This window comes from Cebus imitator, unplaced genomic scaffold, assembly GCF_001604975.1.
Source record: "Cebus imitator isolate Cc_AM_T3 unplaced genomic scaffold, Cebus_imitator-1.0 Scaffold110, whole genome shotgun sequence".
Lineage (NCBI taxonomy): Eukaryota > Metazoa > Chordata > Mammalia > Primates > Cebidae > Cebus > Cebus imitator.
This window is the reverse complement of record NW_016107425.1, coordinates 4,695,598-4,702,974: the sequence shown is the minus strand read 5'-3', so window position 1 is coordinate 4,702,974 and position 7,377 is coordinate 4,695,598. Positions and strand designations below refer to the sequence as shown.

At 44.7% G+C, this 7,377-nt stretch overlaps 1 long non-coding RNA gene across 1 annotated transcript; it reads right to left on the bottom strand.

Moving 5' to 3' along the window:
• Positions 1 to 4,757: 4,757 nt before the first annotated feature.
• Positions 4,758 to 6,973, bottom strand: LOC108311014. The gene is made up of 2 exons (XR_001828016.2): positions 6,244 to 6,973; positions 4,758 to 5,692 (listed from the first exon to the last, which is right to left on the bottom strand). It is a non-coding gene; the product is annotated as an uncharacterized LOC108311014 (long non-coding RNA).
• Positions 6,974 to 7,377: the final 404 nt, after the last annotated feature.

The window sequence follows — 7,377 nt, the reverse complement described above, 5'->3', positions numbered from 1 at the left end:
TTTTTTAAAAAAAAAAAAAAGAAAGAAAGGAACCAAGTGCCTGTGTGCATTTGTTTTGGCCCACTGCTCTTTATCCCACTCAGCTGAGAGTCCTGGAGGATGGTTCCAAGGCCACCTGAGGCATTAACCTGTCACTTGACTGCAGATGGAGCTCATAGTTGAGCCACTGTCTTTCTTTTGCAAGTCTCTTATCCCATTTGAAGTTCATTTAATAAGTTCACAAAATAATTTTCATGGCGGTAGCATGTCCAATAAAACCATCACGAGTAAAATCTGATGAAGGTTTTAAACGCTTGGCTGTAACATACCTGTTAAAAGTGTGGCTGTGTCGAGCAGTCTTCTCTGCTTCTCAGTGCTAATGCGAACCTCTCAGCTGCAGCAAACACAGCCGTTTCATTGCTTTTGCTTCTGTTTCCGTCTTCCTGAGATGCCTCTCCCTGCTCCCACATTAACCAATGACTTGTTTCAGCTCATCCAAATTCATAAACTCATGCTGAATCCCTCATCTTCAGAGGTCTAAGTTTCTCTCTTGGGCCAGGAAGCACTGATCTTATTTTGTCTTATATTGCAGTGACTTCTTTGTCTAATACACAGCAACTCCCGTCCTCACAATTGCATTAACACATAAGCTGTTTCCCATGGCATGGATTTTCACCAGTTTCTGCAGAGCACCCATCACTCAGTGGACACAAAGTCAGTGTTCGTTCAATTGAAGAGACAGGCTCTGCCCAAGCCCTGGGGAATTAACCAGTAATCGAGCCTCTGTTGTTCACCAGCCCACTCTACGGGTACGGATGTTCCAAGTATAAAGAAAATGGGAGTGCTAGTCTCTGTTCTCGGGTGCAATCTAATTGGGGTGGTGTAAACATAGACAAGACACATGCTACACTGAGAGGCAATCCTTCAGTGTAGAAAGCTTTTGCAAAAGCAAAAATGCTTTTGCTTGATTTAACATTGTCATTAACTTCTGCAAGCCCCTTCATCTCCTTTATTTATCCTTTTTTCCAAGCCTACCTCCTGTTTTCCAAATCTGCCCTCTCCTCGTCATTCCCATGGCCACTGCACTGGCCTACCTTGTCATCGCTTCATATCTGAACCCCTGCAGTAGCGTCTGTATCAGTCTTTTCTATCCTGAACACTGACATTCTCCAATATCCACCGGAAACAGCAAGGCCCATTCCAGTTTGAAGCGCTCAGGTAATTGACTCTACCTCATTCTTTGTGGGACAGAATCACTGCCTGACGCCAGCTCCTCCTGGTTGCATTCAAGGCCTTCTCTGCTCTGATTCCACATTTTCTGGCCAACTTCAGCTCCCTACGTTCAAATCATTTGTATCAGTTCATTAAATAAATCAGCTGACATTTATTGGTCTTGATGATTATCAACTGGGGAAGGACAGTCATTCCTTGGTATAATAGCACCATTGTCTGCTTTTTCATAACAAAATGAATCTAAAACCCGGTGCCCTTTTCCTTTCCAGTGTCAAGTGACTTATTTGCCCCAGAAGTTTTTAGGGTGTTGTGAAGCTGATGAAGTAAAGAAACCACACAGGTCCCTCGGACAAAATGGAGGGATGACAAGGAAAGCAGACCAAATATAATCATAAAATTGGCTGGGCTTCTGCTCTCCCTTTAGTGGGAAATGCTTAAGGTTTCTTGGTCTAAATCTTTTTTCCCCTGAAGATACGGCACCCTTTGCCATTTGTAGCTGGGCGTGTGTTTGACAGGCAAGGTTGCCTTGGGTCTGGAGAGGTGATTCAATCTACAGCACATGCCGCTTCTCTTATATTGGCTTGGTGGCTTTCTAAGAAAGTGAACATAATGCCTTACTTTATTCTTGATACTCTTTTTTTTGTTTTTTCCAAGACAGAGTCTTGCTCTGTCACCCAGGCTAGAGTGTGGTAGTGTGATCTTAGCTCACTGCAATCTCCACCTCCCGGGTTCAAGCAATTGTCCTGCCTCAGCCTCTTGAGTAGCTAGGACTGCAGGCGCACACCACCACGCCCAGCTAATTTTTGTATTTTTAATAGAGATGGGGTTTCACTATGTTGGCCAGGCTGGTCTTGAACTCCNCCAAGACAGAGTCTTGCTCTGTCACCCAGGCTGGAGTGCAGTGGTGCAATCTCAGCTCATTGCAACATCCACCTCCCAGGTTCAAGCAATTCTCCTGCCTCAGTAACTGGGATTACAGGCACCTGCCACCACACCTGGCTAATTTTTTTATTTTTATTTTTAGTAGAGACAGGGTTTAACCATGTTGGCCAGGGTGGTCTTGAACTCCTGACCTCATGATCTGCCCACTTCTGCCTCCCAAAGTGCTGGGATAACAGGCATGAGCCACCACATCCAGCTTCTTGATACTCTTCAACTTTATTTCTCTCTCAAACTTTAAGTGCCCAAATGAAATTTTAGAAAATAACCAATTCATAGCACGATAAATTATAGAGTAATTTTTGTTTTAGTTCATAAAATCTAACTGAAAGGTAGGGATATTCATCTTCCTAATTGAAAGAGTTAACTCAATTCTAAAGTTGTATGATTACCTAGCCTAGTGAAAAGACTAAAGTTTGGTGATACAGCTGTACCTAATAGAACTGAGGATGTATCTGAGACTGACCACATTTACCTAACACAGGCCTTTCTGTGGGCTCAGCCAGCTGATGGATTCTCAGCTGGGATAGTCAAGGGAGGCTTACCTGAGGCAGTGATGGTTGAACTGAACTCTGAAAAACGAGTTAAGTTTAACAGCGCAAAGGTGGGAAAAGAATTGTCTTTGTTCAACAGACTTGAGAGTATAAGGGCCCTGATGTAGGAAAATGTGTGGAACTTGCCTCCAAAGACTGAAGAAAGTCAGATAACTGGAATCAGAGTCGGGGGAAGGGTGGCGCAGCCAGCATGTTTCTGCAGAGGTGCGCGGGGCCGGGATTACCTGGAACATTTGGATCCAAATATTTAACCCCCAAAGAATGTACAAACAGCCAATAAGCATATGAAAAGATGCTCAATATCATTTCCGGGAAATGCAAATCAAAACCACAGTGAGACACCACTCACCCACTGAGATGACTACAGTAAAAAAGAAAGATCATAGCAAGTGTCAACAGAATGTGGAGAAATGAGAACGCTCAAATGTTCTTGCAGGGAATGGGAAGGGGCAGGGCCACACTGGAAGAGAGTGGCAAACAGTTCAACAGAGTTACTGATTGACCCGCCGTTCCACTCCTACGTACATATCCAAAATAAATGAAAACAACAACAAAAGCTTATCTGGGATGTCCAGATGTGCACGGATGTTCAGAGCAGCATTACTCATAAAAGCCCAAAAGTGGAAATGACCCAAAAGTCCAAGTGATAGAGAAAAAAATGTGGCATACCCATATGTACGAGTTTCTAGGGCTGCAGCAGCAGAGTGAACCTCAACCTACACAGCAGAAATGTGTTGTCTCACAGCTCTGGAGGCCAGAAGTCTGAGGTCAAGGCATTGGGGTGGTTGGTTCCTTCTGAGGGCTACAGAGAAAGGAGCTGTTCCAGGCCTCTTTCCTTGACTTGTAAATCCCTGTTGTTTTGTTCGAATGGCGTTCTTCCTGTGTGCATCACTGTGTTGAAATTATCTCTATAAGGACAGCAGTCACTGGATTAGGACCTGCCCTATTTAACTCATTTTAGCTTGATTATCTTGAAAGATCCCACCATCAAATAAGGTCACATTTTGAGGTGACTGAGGTTAGAACATCAACATATGAATTTCTGGAGGACACAATTCAACTCATAACACTGTACAGTGGAATATTATCCAGCCATAAAAGGGGATGAAGTACACTACAACATGGCTAAACCCTGGAGATATTATAAGTGAAAAAAGCCAGACATGAAAGGCCACATGTTGTGTAATTCCCTTTATGTGGGATGTCCAGAATAGGCAAAGCTATCAAGGCAGCAAGGAGACTGCTGGTTACCTAGGCCTGGGAGTGTTGTGCATGATAAAGGAAACAGGAATTGGAAGGGTGGGGGTGAAAATGTTCTAAAGTTCATTTTGTGATGGATGCGAAAAACCATTGAGTTGTGTACTTTAAAGTGTATGGTATGTGAATTATATATCAACAAAACTGTTAAAGGGGGAAAAGTTATAACAAAAAAACTTTCAGAGCTTATTGATCAGAAAAAAGTCTGTTTTCCTGTTTTTTAATTATTTTTTTATTTTTTAGACAAAGTCTCACTCTGTTGCCAGGCTGAAGTACACTGGCATGATCTCAGCTCACTGCAACCTCCACCTCCTGGGTTCAAGCAATTCTTCTGCCTCAGCCTCCCAAGTAACTGGGACTATAGGCATGTGCCACCACGCCCAGCAAGTTTTTGTATTTTTAGTAGAGACAGGGTTTCACTATATTGGCCAGGCTGGTCTCGAACTCCTGACCTCGTGATCCACCTGCCTCAGCCTCCCAAAGTGCTGGGATTACAGGCATGAGCCACCGTGCCCTGCCAAATCTAAGTGTTTTCTTTAAAAATTTGAGCTGAGACATGTCTGGGCCCCTGGGCCCTCCGTTCTCAGATTTGCTGGCATTGCAGGCTTTCACACACTTGATTTGTTCCATGGTGAGGTTTGTACAGAGTGCAACATATTTTTGGACAGATGAGTAGCAACTTTGTTGCTCTAATTTGTTTTTCTCACATGGTTTTTGAGAGAAGGGCCCACTAGTAATCTTGTTGCCAGCTGGAAACATTAATTATACTTAAGTGTCTGGAAAATTAAGTTGTTTTTTTTCCTCAAGATAATTTTGTCCAGGTTTGATAGCAGGTCATTTTTCTGGGGATTCCATGCTCCTTGTGACAGAAGGGAACCCAACCACACCCTCTGCCCCAAGGATGTGTTAAGTGACACCAGCCTGACTTTTCTGCTTTAATATTGAATAAAAAAGAAGCTGAGCTATGGTTTTGTAAGAGGCAACCAAAATGGGGACGAGAATGAGATTGTGCAAGGATGGTTCTGCCCTAAACTATCTGAGAAAGGGAGAGAAATACTCCCACCAGCAGGCATGGCGTCTATTGGAATAAATGGGAAGGTTCGTTTTGTGCTGAGTGCAGTCCAGGAATGAACAGAAATTCTCATGAAAGGCTGTGAGACAGAGAGAGACACCTAGGGCCAGAGCTGGGCAGAGCCTATCCCGATTTAACTAGGGGTACGAGGTGTCCAGAAGCATAGGGAGGCTTTTGTCAACTCAGGAACAGTGCTGATGTGGCAAGAAGGGGAACAGGGCAGGGCATGGAGCCCAGAGGGAAGCCGAAGGTGATCCCCGACCGCAGGCGGAGTAGAGAGTGGGCAGACAATCGCAGCCCTGTCAAGGCCAAGGGTATGTGGAGGGGCCTGTGGTTCTGTAGTCTCCCACTGTCTACCTAGGAGGTGGCTGTAGCCTAGTCCTGGGGGTGGGGAGAGGAACTTTAGGGGAGCTTCTCCAGAGAGGCCAGGAGAGGAAGGGGCTTCAGGAGCAAGATAAGGCAGCAGCGCCGGCCCTTGGGGTTGGCCTGTCCTCATCTTCCCTCTGTTCACTTTCTCATCTTCATGTTTGTAATGCAGTTAATTTGGAAACTTGTAACCTCTTTTAGTTGAACTAAAGGCATCAAAGGAAGGGGGTATAGCTTGGTAAACATTGAGGCTGCCATTCTACAGGACAGCTGGGCATGAAGGGAGCACGGCCTGAAATGAGAAAGTGAGAGAGGAGAAACTCAGCAGGGGTGGTTTGCAGAGCAGTTTCCCCCCAAAGAGATTCTGCAGCCAGACACAACCTTCCTATCATCAAGCACAGAAAACTGAGGCTGGAGTCATTCTTTACCAACAAACCTTGTTGTATGAACTCATCTTCCTGAACACCTCTCTACCCAGTTAACTCCCTAGCCCAACCCTCTTTGTCTTTCCTCATTTTCACAAATTGCTATGCTTTGTCCAATTCAGTACGTAAGTAACAGCCTCTCGGCTTTTCCAGGTCTTCATTTCCGTATGAGGGCTTCTGTGCCACATAAAACTTGTACTAAGTGAATTTGTGTGTTTTTCCCCTTCATCTATCTTATATCAATTTAATTCTTGAGCCCAGCCAGGGACCCAAGGGGATGGAGGTGCAGTTCCACCTCCCCTACAGTTTCTGGTGACAAGAGAGGGACCCTAAAAGGCAGGGATGCCCACCAGCTCTGCAGCCTGGAGATGGGACTGGGGAGACCTGACAAAAGATGGCAGAAAGTAGGAAATCTTACCTAGTCAGCTCTTAGATCTCTGTCCATAGTGGCCAGTCAAGAAAGGGAGGTAAACATAGTTTTTCATCTTCTTTCCAATTCAGATTGGTAGGAGAAAACATTTATAAGACTTAATTCTTCGAACTGTGACTCTTGTGAATTTGGTTCTGAGTACCCACTGGTTTTTAATCACAGCCTCCCAGGAGTGGTCCTTGTTTTCCTTGTCTCTGTCTTTTGCGTAGTTTGTCATAAGGAGGAAAATCATAAGATTTTGCTTTCATCTTGTTTTATGTCTTGAGAGCTTGTCTTGGGGACCAGTGAGGATATTCTCTGGTCTTTGCTAAGAGAAATCACAGGTCGTCAGGCTTGCTTGAGGCGGCTAGCCAGCTGGCTAGGAATCCAGAAACAAAGTTTATCTCTTTGTCCCACTGTGCCAGCTCTTTGGGGAGTTGGTCCTAATTGTCCCAACTTTATTGCCTTGTTTAAAAAGGTCTGGTCATTCTTAGGCTATCGCCGGAGCAATCTCAGTGAGGAGGGGACACTGTGTTTTTGCACCCTCTTTTGGAGGCACTTCTTGAGCCCATGGTTAAGCCATAAAAGGCTTCTTGGTTTTAAGCCATGAAAAGGCTTGTTGGTTTTTAGTCACAATTGAAATAGGTATACTTTTGAAAATTTGGACTTTTGTGTCTAAAGGGGTTTTTGTTGTTGTTGCTGTTGTTAGTTTTGGTTTTTTGAGAGATGGAATCTCGATGTTTTGCCCAGGCTGGAGTAGAGAGGCATGATCTCCGCACTGCAACCTCGGCCTCCCAGGTTCAAGCTATTCTCCTGCCTCTGTGTCCCAGGTAGCGGGGATTCCAGGTGTGGGTCACCACAGCCAACGAACTTTTGTATTTTTTAGTAGAGATGGGGTTTCACTATATGTTATTCCTGGCTGGTCTCGAACTCCTGACTTCAGGTGATCCGCCCACCTCGGCCTCCCAAAGTGCTGGGATTACAGGCGTGAGTCAGCTCGCAGCCAGTTGTTTGTTTTTAAAGAGTGCCCTCATCCTCAACCGTCCTATTAGGTACTTAAGGGAAAATCAAATTAAACGGCACAAAATAATATAATGGCTACCCCTAGCGATTCCCTTCGCAAGATTAAAGAACACAGACTTA